The sequence below is a fragment of the Mirounga angustirostris genome, unplaced genomic scaffold, assembly GCF_029215605.1.
Source record: "Mirounga angustirostris isolate CCGP_5_RB_7025 unplaced genomic scaffold, mMirAng1.0.hap1 SCAF_9, whole genome shotgun sequence".
NCBI lineage: Eukaryota > Metazoa > Chordata > Mammalia > Carnivora > Phocidae > Mirounga > Mirounga angustirostris.
In genome coordinates, this window is record NW_026991717.1 from 87207295 (window position 1) to 87221441 (window position 14147).

A 14147-nucleotide genomic window follows, 5' to 3' on the forward strand; every position below is an offset into this window, starting at 1 on the left:
GTGTTGGGAAAACTGGACGGCCACATGCAGAAGAAAGAACCTGGACCACTTTCTTACACCATACACAAAAATAAATTCAAAATGGCTGAAAGACCTCAATGTGAGACAGGAAAACCATCAAAATCCCAGAGGAGAACACAGGCAGCAACCTCTTTGATCTCGGCCACAGCAACTTCTTACCAGACACGTCTTCGGAGGCAAGGGAAACAAAAGCAAAAATGAACTACTGGGACTTTATCAAGATAAAAAGCTTCTCCACAGTGAAGGAAACAGTCAACAAAACTAAAAGGCAGCCTATGGGATAGGAGAAGATATTTGCAAATCACCTATTTGGAAAAGGGTTAGTATCCAAAATCTATAAAGAACTTATCAAACTCAACACCCAAAACCCAAACAGTCCAGTAAAAAAAAAAAAAAAAAAAGAAAGAAAGAAATGGGCAGAAGATCTGAATAGATATATTTCCAAGGAAGACATCCAAATGGCTACAGACACATGAAAAGATGCTCATCATCACTCATCATCAGGGAAATACAAATCAAAACCACAATGAGATACCACCTCACACCATCACAATGGCTAAAATTAACAACACAGGAAACAACAGGTGTTGGTGAGGATGCAGAGCCAGGGGAACCCTTACACTGTTGGTAGGAATGCAAATGGGTGCAGCCACTCTGGAGAACAGTTTGGAGGTTCCTCTAAAAGTTAAACATAGAATTATCTTATGACCCAGCAATTGCACTACTAGGTATTTACCCAAAGAACACAAAAATACAGATTTGAAGGGGTACCTGCACCCCGATGTTTATAGCAGTGTTATCAACTATAACCAAACTATGGAAAGAGCCCAAGAGTCTATCCATCAACTGATGAATGGATAAAGAAGAGGTGATATGTACGTACACACACACACACACACACACACACACACCCTGGAATATTAATCAGCCATCAAAAAATTGAAACCTTGCCATTTGCAATGATGTGGATGGAGCTAGAGTGTATTATGCTAAGTGAAATAAGTCAGTCAGAGACAAGTACCATATGATCTCATTCATATGTAGAATTTAGGAAACAGAACATATGCACTTAGGGGAAGGGGGGAAAGAACAAAAGGAGAGAGGGAAACAAGCCATAGGAAACTTTTTTTTTTTTAAAGATTTTATTTATTCATGAGAGACAGAGACAGAGAGAGAGAGGCAGTGGGAGAAGCAGGCTCCCAAGGAGCAGGAAGCCCGATGCGGGACTCGATCCCAGGACCCTGAGATCATGACCTGAGCCGAAGGCAGATGCTTAACCATCTGAGCCACCCAGGCGCCCCCATAGGAAACTTTTTAAAAAAGATTTTATTTATTCATTTGGGAGACAGACAGAGCATGAGCAGGGGGAGGGGCAGGGAAAGAGAGAGAAGCAGACTCCCTGACAAGCAGGGAGCCCAATGGGGGGCTCGATCCCAGGACCCTGAGATCATGAGCTAAGCTGAAGGCAGACGTTTAACCAACTAAGCAACCCGAGCACCCCAAGCCATAGGAAACTCTTAGCTATAGAGAACAAACAGGGTTGATGGAGGGAGGGGGGTGCGGGATGCACTAGATGGGTGATGGGTACTAAAGAGGGCATTTGTGATGAGCACTGGGTGTTGTATGTATGTGATGAATCACTAAATTCTACTCCAGAAACCAATATTGCACTGTATGTTAACTAAGTAAAATTTAAATTAACAATAAAAAAACTGCTGCTCTAAATCTTTTGCTTATTGGTAGAAGTTGAATTTGTCTATCAAGAAGAAAATGCAGTTTTCAGGAGAATGAACAGAGAATGAACCATGCCAGTTCTTAGAGTTTTCACAAAGAGCCCAGGCCTAATGACTAAAAACAAGGAAGGTCTGCAGCTTCCAACCTGACACATAGATCAAGTCCGCAGACTGAACCAGCAACAACACAGCATGGATACTCTCATAAACAGAAGTAATGTTTGTGAAATGAAAATGCCCATCAGCAATTAGTTAACCATGACAATGGTCTTAGTTTTAAAAATCAATTAATAATTTCTTTATGACTGTTGAATTCATTAGAGTTAATTACATATCAGTACTGTAACTTATAAAAGTGATAAACTGTGCTTCTGCTCATCTTGTGTTTTTTAAAATACCTATGTGCTAAAATTCCTAAGAATAGTTAAATAAACCTGTGAGCTGGATCTGACAAAATAGCTAATGAAGACCATTCATACAATATAGTGCGTGTGTGTGTGTGTGTGTATGGGGGGGCAAATGGATATTTATTTGGCATCTATAAATATGCATATATATTCATGAATCTCCTAGTCTCCTAAATTTGCCATATTAATTTCCTCTTTTTTAACCAAAATCAAAATATGAACATTGTTCTACAATTCTCAATGAATTCCAATACAAAATAATAGACATTTTAAATAATTTTTGATGTCTGTATAGTGGATGCTTGTCCACTATCGGTCTCTCCCCCACACATTACCAGTACCCTAAATAATCCTGACTGATACAATCTGAATGAGCTTCAAACTGGTTAAAAGCCAACAGAAACATAGCTGAGTTAACAACAACAAAAAAGTAAATCCATTCTAAAACTAGAATGTAAGCATCTCAAGAGCAGAGATCTTTATTTTTTAACTGATGAATCTCAGACACTAGTACAGAGCCTAACACATAATAGGCATGCAATAAATGGTTATAGAATAAGTGAATGAATGAATAAAGGTAAGTTATTATCTTAGCAACATATACAACCAAAATTTACCGAAGTGAGTTATTTTTCCACATTTTCTTTTTTTTTTAAGATTTTATTTATTTGAGAGAGAGAGAATGAGAGAGAGCACATGAGAGGGGGGAGGGTCAGAGGGAGAAGCAGACTCCCTGCTGAGCAGGGCGCCCGATGCGGCACTCGATCCAGGGACTCCAGGATCATGACCTGAGCCGAAGGAAGTCGCTTAACCGACTGAGCCACAGGCGCCCTTTTTCCACATTTTCTGATTGAGACAATACAATAGTGCTCATCTTTAACAGTTTGGAAAGCTAGGTGTTATGTGGGTCAAACATAGTGAACTATTTCATATTTCTCCCCAAATCTATAGATTGGTATTACTCTGAAACACTCTGAAAGTAACTAAAGTTATTCCTCTCCCCTCTGGGAGACTGCAAGATTGTTTGTTTATAATACAGGTGTCAAATAAAATATGTTTCTCCTATTTTTCAGCAGTTCTAATAATCATGAATTGGACTAAAAGATATTTTTTGATTAATGATATGCTGCCGTTACAGGAATGAGCCGCTTAAATCAAAGCAGAATAGCATTTACTATTTACAAAAGGGTTTGTTAAAGGCAACATTTAAAGAATAAATTCCCTCAAGCCTTAACAACCTAAGATTTTATTTTCAACATAGTTTTAATCAGCATATTTCTACTTTCTAATTTCTGGTAATTTAAGAACACCCCTTTCACTCAGTGTTCATCTCCTTTTTCTTCCACTGAGGTATTTTTGTTGCAAGAAACTACAGTCAATCCTGATTAGTCTAAACCAAAATATACCCTTATTTATAGGATACTAGGATAGCTCACAGAATTCCAGAATAATATGAAAGCATATACCAAGAAAGGGCAAGAGCAAAGGAACCAGAGATCTCAAACACAGGAGTTCACAAACTGTGTTTAAGTTGCTATTGATCTGATCCAGTTCCTAAAATTTCTACTCTTTATGTCTCAATTCCAAATTTTAAATTCTTGAGAGAAAGAATCTGATTGAGCAAGGTCAAATCAGATAAACCATCCTGGATAAGTCAATTAGATAGAAAGTCAAGGTCAGTATATAGATGTAGTCACTGGGTACCCACTCCATGTATTGAAGATCATTCCAGGTAATGAGCAACTCTTCTGAGTTGGACATTTAGACAGTAATCACATGAGGTGTCCACCACAGGTATCATCATAGACTTAATCACCTTTGCTCATTTATTTGTTGTAAATTGATGGAATTTCTTTTGTTGACTTTTTTCATCATTAAGGATCATTTGTGATTTTTTCCTGACAAACATTCAAAAGGTTTTATAAATAAGTAAAAAGAAGTAGCTAAAAAAAATCATATCCATTTGAGACAACCAAAATATGGCATGTTTCTAGAATTACACTGAAGGTGAGATCAAAGTTCAGAGAAAATTAATTATCTTTGGTTGAAATAAATGTAATTCAAAATGACAAGTTTCAACAAAGAAAATGGTAATAAAAATTTTAAAGTATCCAAAAAAAGAGTCAATATAATTATGGTTTAACAAAATAACACATCCCAGAAATTGGAAGGCTTAACTGGACAATTTGAAACCGTTTGGTTTAAATATGTTTTAGGATCATACTATTCCCCTATACCTAAAATCTATGCTCACCAAAACAATTTTATGATCAGTGAAGTATTCCTATCTAGCCAGAAAAGACGTACTCTATGGAAAGAAAAAAATAAAATCATCACTGGCTCTCTCACTATTACCACATACATAAAAAAATTAAATATTGGTGTTAATCAAAACATAATCCCTGTCCAATAAATTAGGTTATTGTGAGACCACATCCATGCTAGATCAACCCTTGAGACCATATAATTTAGCCTTTTATGAGGTAAATATTGTTACTTTGGAAATTCAGAGATAAAAGCAAAATTACGGATATAGAATACAGAAGATAAGATGCTCTAGATCACTAAGATGTGTGATGAGAAAAAAGAGGAAAAGAATATGTGAGCATGAATAATGGAAATAAGGTGGTGCTCTGAGATAAGTTAAGCAAGTAGAATGGAAAGATTGGGATAGAAGGTTTTTTTTAATTCATTATTTTACTCATTCCTACATTCTTTCGATTGATCGGTCGGACAATCCATTGATAGAGGCAAACTAATGAGTGATGTCCTTAGCTACCAAGAACGGTAGATAGAGGCAGACTAATGAGTGATGCCCTTGGCTACCAAGAACGGATCTATTTTTAATTCATAGCTAAAATCAGAACCCCCAGCACAGGTTGAGTCCCAGGAAGGAGTCTCCTTCCCAGAAGTCTTTTACATGTAATAACTTATTCATCTTTAACTTTATGGGTTTGTAAATGATAAAGGAAGAAAGTACATTACTGAGACCAAACTGAAGATTTTTATCTTAAATTTAAGAGTTCTGTAGGGATGAAAGATACCAAAGGAGCAAGGCTGATCTTAGAGATTTACAAATTAACCACCTCAAACTGAATATTTATGATTGGCATTTATATCCTATCTTTCAAAAGTAAATTTAGGACTTAATCTGGTTTTATTTTGGAGCTCAGAAATGTCAATTATATCACCTAAACGTGTGAGTCTGGGCCAAAGTGAAACATTTTAATTTAAAACCTAGTCCTTTGTACTAAGTAGGTAGTTCCCAAATGGCTGTCCACAGGCCAGTGAGGCTCTGATGAAATATTCATTATTCTGCAGTAAAATGAAAAAAAAAGAAATAAGGGCAAAGCAGCAAGTTTTTCATAAAATTAAACTTATTTGATTTTCATTTCTATCTATAATATTTGTTAAAATTAATTTTTTTGAAAAATACGTTATTTACACTAAATAACATTATACAATAAATGCATGTTACATACAATTAAGATATAACCCTAAATTGTCCACAAATTTAAAAATCAGTAAGACAATTACATCAGTCTAGGTACAGTCAGGAGGCAGAAACCACACCAGTTATTTGAACAGAGGGATTTTAAATTAAAGAACAGGCAACTAGTAGAGTAAAAAAAAAACCTCAAAGATATTACAGAAATAGCAACTGCAGGAAGCAGCTAGCACCACCCTTAGGGTTAGGGGAACAAGGAAAGTGGTTGTTAAAATCTGGAAATGTAGAGGGGGGACCTTATGGGGACTCCAACTTCTGAGGAGGGGGATGTTGCATGCCTGGTGCTTACTACGTTGGGGGCTGGAGACGTTGCCAGTGTTGGAAAGCCTGCAAACGGTCTCAGTTAACACTGTAGAAGGGAACTGCAGCTGCTTGGTGAAGTGTCATGGACTAATGCTCACAGGAATAGAAAGAAAGGAAGAAAACTAGAAGCCGACAGGATGGAGCAAGTCCCTTCTTTCTCCTTCAATCTCCTGTTCTCCCTCTAATGCCACCTACTGGTAGAGCCTCACAGGGAGCCAGGTAACAGCAGAAATGGAGTTTAGAGTCCAAGCCCCAGCATCACAAAGCAGAATACAGAGGGCTTAAGAACTTAATAAATGGCACAACAATGTTGGTCTTTGTTTATTAAAATTTTACTTATCTATAAAATACAACTTAGTGACATCATTTGTAGAAACTATGAGAATGTCAGTTCTCATCCTATTTTTAATGTGATTTATAAGCATAAAGATATTTGGAAGACTTTACCCTCTTCAAAACATTCTCAAATACACAGTCTCATTTGGTTCTCACATAACAACCTGAAATATCCCCAGATTTCTCTGTTATGTTGATAATTCCATTTCTCAGGAAACAGAGTAACCAATAAAGAAATTGCAATTCTGAACCTAATTTAACAAAAAAAGAGACGATTAGAGAAGATGAAGTGACAGAGACCCTGGGAGAAAGCCAACATGCCATCTCTCACCTTTGTATCTATGTGATCAGAAAGAAGGATGTTGGAGCACTCTCAGAGTACGGCTACTCTCCGGGCTCCATGCTAACACTTCAAAACTAGAACTTTTTTTTTTTCTTTTAATATCCTTCAACAATGCCCTCTCATTTGAAGCCCCCACCATTATATTTAACCACTATTCTTGTCCCATTCTTTTCACCATCATTATCAACCTCCAAAGCATTCCGCCATGTTCATTAAGATCTCCAGCATCTGGGGGCACCTGGGTGGCTCAGTAGTTAAGCGTCTGCCTTCGGCTCAGGTCATGATCCCAGGGTCCTGGGATCGAGCCCCACATCGGGCTCCCTGCCCAGTGGGAAGCCTGCTTCTCCCCCTCCCACTCTCCCTGCTTGTGTTCCCTCTCTCACTGTGTCTCTCTCTGTCAAATAAATTTTAAAAATCTTAAAAAAAAAAAAAGATCTCCAGCATCTGGCTCAGGATACTTCTTCACACCCGAAGTCCTGTCACATTCTACCTGATTTAATTACTCATATGGAGGGTCCACTAAATAGTAACTGCACAGTTGCCTGACAGGACTGCTATGACAAACTTGGCCTCTACTGCAGCAACCCTCTCTCAGCAAATACTCAAAACTTTGTCATCACTCAGAATCACTGCATTTCTGGAATACTGAACTGTGAAGTTAGACAACACCTAATTTCTCTAATCATCTCAAGGCTTACCTATTAGTGAGCCCACTGCTCTAACCACTTTCCCAATCTATCAGCCCCTTCCCTTTAATTATGTCTTTCCAATTTAACTAGGAGTTATAATTAACATTGATTGAGTGCTTACTCTACTAGGCATTATTCTAAGTGCTGTATGAATATTACCTCATGTAATTCTCACAACACCCTGACAAAGAAGATACTGCTACAATCTCATAATTATTTCTACCATTTTATAGCCATGCCTTCAATTTCCTTTGACATTCCACAACACTTAGCCAGTTGTGGGCATATTTTATCCTCACTGGTTTTCACACTACTAAAAAATAAATCACATAACTGTAGAAAAAAAATGCATCATCAAATTGCTTGGCTCACATTCCTAAGCTAGGATTCCAATTGTATTCAGTAGCCCCTGTATTCACCCCAAGTTAGATTCCTATCCCACGTTTAGAGTTCCAAAGCTTTAACCCTCTGTTCAACCTGTATTTTCTATTCTACTACTTCTATTCTATTCTATTCTATTCTATTCTATTCTATTCTATTCTATTCTATTCTATTCTATTCTATTCTCACCCTCACTCTCAACCTGGGGCCTGATCTTCTACTTCAGTGAGAATATAGATAGCATTAGGCATAATTTCTCTCTCCCTTACCTCTAAGTCTATCTACATGTGCTATTTCTTATTTTTTATCTCCAGCCTGAAAGGAAGGAGATCACCTTAATTCTATCCCCCATTTTCTACTTCAGGGTTTCATGTCATCAGTCTCTCTTCTGTCTTCAATCCTTCATTGAATATCGAGAATAAACTATGTGCCAGGCACTGTTCTAGAGACATGAGATGTGTAAGTGAAAAAAACAAAGATCCTTGGCCTTGACTAACTTAACATTTTACCTTCTCTACTGGTTCATTTGTCTTAGATTTTCTTCAAATGATTAAATTCACCTCATCTACCCACCTACCCACCTCCCAAATATTGTGTCTGTTGCTACCTCCCTCTTCTCTTCATCATTAAATTACTGAAAAGGGTATTTTCATGGAAGTAGGGAAACAGTACCTTAAGAATGAAATATATAAAAAATAACCCATGAGTAGAAAGAAATAAGCACTGTGATGGTCACCAAGTAAAATGCCCATAGGCCACACAGCTTCGCATTGGTCCCTTCACTTCCTGCAGCAACCTGCTTCTCTTGATGTGAAAGTAGACCAACATTCAGAGAAAGCACTTCCAAAAATGATGTATGTTCAGGGGATGTGATTCAACCCACTCAAACCTTAGAAACCAGGTGACAGCAACCTTTACTACCAAGTGGTTGAAGGCCAGAACAAAGATTATAAGTCATATGTTTCCAGGCCTCCAGCTCAAATCCAGTTCAAATTCTAAGGGAGAAATTGAGAAAGTGCCAAGTTAAAATAGAATAGGAAGTCAAGTCAAGGAGAATACACCCATAACTTCTTTTAGGCTAAAAGCAGGCCTCTATAGATGAACAATAAATAGGAAAACTTGAATACCACGACTGTGTGAAACAATTACAAAATGAATTAAATAAATGTGACATGAGCAAGACAAATGGAAAATACTTTGTTCAAAATATGCTTATAATGGAAGATATACAATTTTAAATAAGGATTTTTTATCTGTCATTTTGGTCAAGATTAAAAAGAGTAATGATCTTGTGTTGGAAAGAATAGAGGTGAAATATTACACACCATACACCATTGGTTGATAGGCATTACACATTAAAAGAGAGAAAGAAAGAACAAAAAATAACTTGGGCTGGCTTAAGCAAAAATGGTGAAATTTATTAAAACGATGCGGGGTGTCATACAGAAATAAATGGCTGCAATGGATCCAGGAAACAAGAGGTTAGAACTAGGAACTGGAAAGCTATAAGAAACACAGGTACTATTAAGTATTCTCATAACCTCTGCATCGAATCTAAATATATATATATATATCTACGTGTATCTGAACTCAAATTCTGTGCATATATGGTCATGAGTAAAAAAGATTAAAAATAGTGTATGTATAGTACAATATCACTTTTGCTCAATATTAAACAAAAGTGTTTTTTTTTCTTCCAAGATTTTATTTAAATTCAAGTTAGTTAACATTTGGTGTAGTATTGGTTTCAAGAGAATTTAGTGATTCATCACTTACATATAACACCCAGTGCTCATCACAAGTGTCCTCCTTAATTAATGCCCATCACCCATTTAACCCATCCCCCCCCACCTCCCCTCCAGCAACCCTCAGTTTTAAACAAAAGTCGTTTATTTGGGTTTTTTTTAAGACGTATTTATTTGAAAAAGAGAGTGCATGCATGCAAGTCGGGGGAGGGGCAGAGGGAGAGAATCCCAAGCAGACTCCATGCTGAGCACAGAGCCCAACACAGGGCTCAATCTCTCGACCCTGAGATCACAACTGGAACAGAAATCAAAAGTTGGATGCTTAACAGACTGAGCCACATAGGCACCCCAAACAGAGGTGCTTTTAAGGTATATATTTATACTGCCAAAAATTCAGAAAAAAATTAATATTTGTGGTCTCTGATGGTAGAACAGGTTTTAGGCAATTTTAAATGTTTTTCTTTTGCATCTCTAGATTTTTAAAGTTTTTCAAATGTACTGATATTTATTCTATTTTACCATAAAAAACAACACCACCACCAAAAAACCCTTCCCAGTGGAGACTTTTCCTTCTCCCATCTCCCCATGCAGCTGTTGGGGCGAGGGGAGGAAATGTCTGCATTCCCCTTATTCCCTACTGCCTCAAACCACATATTGACCCAATACCAAATCTTGTCAACTGAACTTCTTTGGAATTCTATACCGATCACTTATACCATCCTATTTCCACTACTATCTGCTATCTGGAAAGAGAGTTTCCTTTTTTTTCTATTATTTTACCATGGTAATTCAGTCTTCTAGTGCAATTGCTGGGTAATAAGATAATTCTATGTTTAACTTTTAGAGGAACCTCCAAACTGTTCTCCAGAGTGGCTGCACCCATTTGCATTCCTACCAACAGTGTAAGGGTTCCCCTGGCTCTGCATCCTCACCAACACCTGTTGTTTCCTGTGTTGTTAATGTTAGCCATTGTGATGGTGTGAGGTGGTATCTCATTGTGGTTTTGATTTGTATTTCCCTGATGATGAGTGATGATGAGCATCTTTTCATGTGTCTGTAGCCATTTGGATGTCTTCCTTGGAAAAATATCTATTCAGATCTTCTGCCCATTTCTTTCTTTCTTTTTTTTTTTTTTTTACTGGACTGTTTGGGTTTTGGGTGTTGAGTTTGATAAGTTCTTTATAGATTTTGGATACTAACCCTTTTCCAAATAGGTGATTTGCAAATATCTTCTCCTATCCCATAGGCTGCCTTTTAGTTTTGTTGACTGTTTCCTTCACTGTGGAGAAGCTTTTTATCTTGATAAAGTCCCAGTAGTTCATTTTTGCTTTTGTTTCCCTTGCCTCCGAAGACGTGTCTGGTAAGAAGTTGCTGTGGCCGAGATCAAAGAGGTTGCTGCCTGTGTTCTCCTCTGGGATTTTGATGGTTTTCCTGTCTCACATTGAGGTCTTTCAGCCATTTTGAATTTATTTTTGTGTATGGTGTAAGAAAGTGGTCCAGGTTCTTTCTTCTGCATGTGGCCGTCCAGTTTTCCCAACACCATTTGTTGAAGAGACTGTCTTTTTTCCACTGGATATTCTTTTCTGCTTTGCCAAAGATTAATTGACCATATAGTTGTGGGTCCATTTCTGGGTTCTCTATCCTGATCCATTGATCTACGTGTCTGTATTTGTGCCAGGACCATACTGTCTTGATGACTACAGCTTTGTACTATAGCTTGAGGTCCAGAATTGTGGTTATCTCCAGCTTTGCTTCTTTTCTTTTTGGAGACTGCTTTGGCTCTTTGGGGTCCCTGCCGAGCAGGGAGCCCGATGCGGGACTCGATCCAGGGACTCCAGGATCATGACCTGAGCCGAAGGCAGTCGCTTAACCAACTGAGCCACCCAGGCGCCCCGGGTAGTAGAGACATTTTAACAATGTTTGTCCTGCCAATCCACGAGCATGGAATTTTTTCCCATTTCTTTGTGTCCTCTTTAGTTGCTTTCTTTCATAAATGTTCTAGAGTTTTCAGAGTACAGATCTTCTACCTCTTTAGCTAGGTTTATTCCTAGGTGTCTTATGGACTTTGGCGCAACTGCAAATAGGATTGGTTCCTTGATTTCTTTTTCTGCTGCTTCGTTATTGGTGTCTAGAAATGCAACAGATTTCTGCACATTGATTTTATATCTTGCAGCCTTGCTGAATTCGTTTATCCGTTCTAGCAATTTTTTGGTGACGTCTTTTGGGGTTTCCACATGGAGTATCATGTTGTTTGGAAATAGTGAAAGTTTGACTTCTTCCTTGCCGATTTGGATGCCTTTTCTTTTTGTTGTCTGCTTGCTGAGGTTAGGACTTCCAGTACTGTGTTAAATAGTCATAGCGAGAGTGGACATCCCTGTCTTGTTCCTGACCATAGAGGAAAAGCTCACAGTTTCTCCCCATTGAGGATGATATCAGCTGTGGGTCTTTTGCATGTGGCCTTTATGATGTTGAGGTATGTTCCATCTATCCCTATGTTGTTGAGGGATTTTATCAAGAATGGATGCTGGATTTTGTCAAATGCTTTTTCTCCGTCTATTGACAGGATCATATGGTGCTTATCCTTTCTTTTATTAATGTGGTGTATTATGTTGATTGATTTGCAAATATTGAACCATCTCTGCAGCCCAGGAATAAATCCCACTTGATCGTGGTGAATGATTCTTTTAATGTACTGTTGGATTTGATTTGCTAGGGTTATTGAGAATTTTTGCATCCATGTTCCTCAGGGATGGTGGCTTGTCATTCTCCTTTTTAGTGGGGTCTTTGTCTGGCTTTGGAATTGAGGTAATGGGGGCCTTGTAGAAGGAGTTTGGCAGTTTTCCCTCCATTTCTATTTTTGGAGCAGTGTGAGAAGAATAGGTATGAATTCTTCTTTAAATGTCTGGTAGAATTCCTCCGGAAAGCCATCTGGCCTAGGACTTTTGTTTGTTGGGAGATTTTTGATTATTGATTCAATTTCTTTGCTGGTTATGGGTCTGTTCAAATTTTCTATTTCTTCCGTTTCAGACTGGGTAGTTTGTATGTTTCTAGGAATTTGTCCATTTCTTCCACATTGCCTAGTTTGTGGGCATATAATTTTTCATAATATTCTCTTATAATTGTGTTTGTGTGCTGTTGGTTGTTATTTCTCCTCTCTCATTTGTGATTTTATCTATTTGGGTCCTTTCTCTTTTGTTAAGTCTGGCTAGGAAGCCGCAGTTTCTTTTTTTTTTTTTTTAGATTTTTTTTATTTATTCATTTGACAGAGAGAGACAGTGAGAGAGGGAACACAAGCAGGGGTAGTGGGAGAAGGAAAAGCAGGGTTCCCGCCGAGCAGGGAGCCCGATGAGGGGCTCGATCCCAGGACCCTGGGATCATGACCCGAGCCAAAGGCAGACGCTTAACGACTGAGCCACCCAGGCGCCCCGGAAGCCACAGTTTCAAAGTAGTTCTTGTCTTCAGGGAGCGGGGCAAGGTTAAAACTCTTTCCATAATAATACTAAGACTCTTCTTTCCCCTTTTCCAGATGTTACATGGTGTGATGGCATAGTTGCTCTAATGTTAACATATGGTGAGTTTATTATGATTTTTAAATAAGTAAATTGATACATACTTCAATATTTCCTAAGTTTTAATTTCTAACATGGTAATCATTGATACAAACAAAAGCCTTTTGTTTATGGGGTCTTCCATAATCTTTAAGAGGGCAAAGCGATGCTGAGACCAAAAAGTTCAAATACTGCTTTTTAGAGTAATATAAGCAGTTATTTGAAGAAGTTAATGTTCATACATTTATATTGTAAATGTACTTGTGGATATTTAGATATTATTTTCTGGGTCCTATATAGTTGCCACAAACTTGTGCTGTATTAGTATGTAAATACCTACTGTTCAGGTTTTTTTTTTTTTTTTTTCAAGCATCTCTATTAAAATCATACATGATTGGGCGCCTGGGTGGCTCAGTTGGTTAAGCGACTGCCTTCGGCTCAGGTCATGATCCCGGAGTCCCGGGATCGAGTCCCGCATTGGGCTCCCTGCTCAGCAGGGAGTCTGCTTCTCCCTCTGACCCTCCTCCCTCTCATGCTCTCTGTCTCTCATTCTCTCTCTCACAAATAAATAAAAAATCTTAAAAAATAAAAAATAAAATAAAATAAAATAAAATCATACATGATTCTTGTGACACATATTTACAGTTGATATCACTTGCCATTCATTATGAGATAATTAATTTGGCAACTTGAGGTTTTAAATAGTTGTGCATTTGTCATTGCCGATTGAAGTTCACCTTATAACAAATAGCTGTGAATCATTCTAAACAATTGATAACAAATAAGCTTTCAAGGCTTAAAATTGTGACAAATCTTTTCTGAATTTAGACATTTATCTTGATTTATCTGGATTATAATACTTTGTATTTGTAGATTGCTTGTATTTCTAAATTAATAGCTATATTTACTTCACTTAGGGAATCCGCAAAAATGAGTAAGATTCTTCAAAACATGCTGGTGGAAGTAATTTAAGTTTAAGATAACAAAGATAGTGACATGTAAAAACTCTTTTAATGGTATAGTGTCAAGGTTTAAAAATTTTTCAGAGTTCCTGTGTTTCCAATATTTATACCAACATTTAGGATTTGAATAATGTTTATATCAAGTGGCAATTGAAATAATTGTATAATTAT

The 14147-nt window shown here is 37.6% G+C and overlaps 1 protein-coding gene across 22 annotated transcripts in view; it reads left to right on the forward strand.

Annotated features, from left to right (window-relative positions):
- LOC123861542 (uncharacterized) overlaps nt 1-14147 on the forward strand; it is a 1204655-nt gene that overhangs the window by 57746 nt on the left and 1132762 nt on the right. For 18 of the 22 annotated variants that reach the window (XR_010405153.1, XR_008508113.2, XR_008508115.2 and 15 more), the window contains one exon: nt 12993-13037. The exons of the other annotated variants lie outside the window; for them this stretch is intronic. The gene's annotated coding sequence lies outside the window, so the exon portion shown is untranslated. The remainder of the gene's footprint in view (nt 1-12992; nt 13038-14147) is intronic. 22 annotated transcript variants of the gene reach the window in all.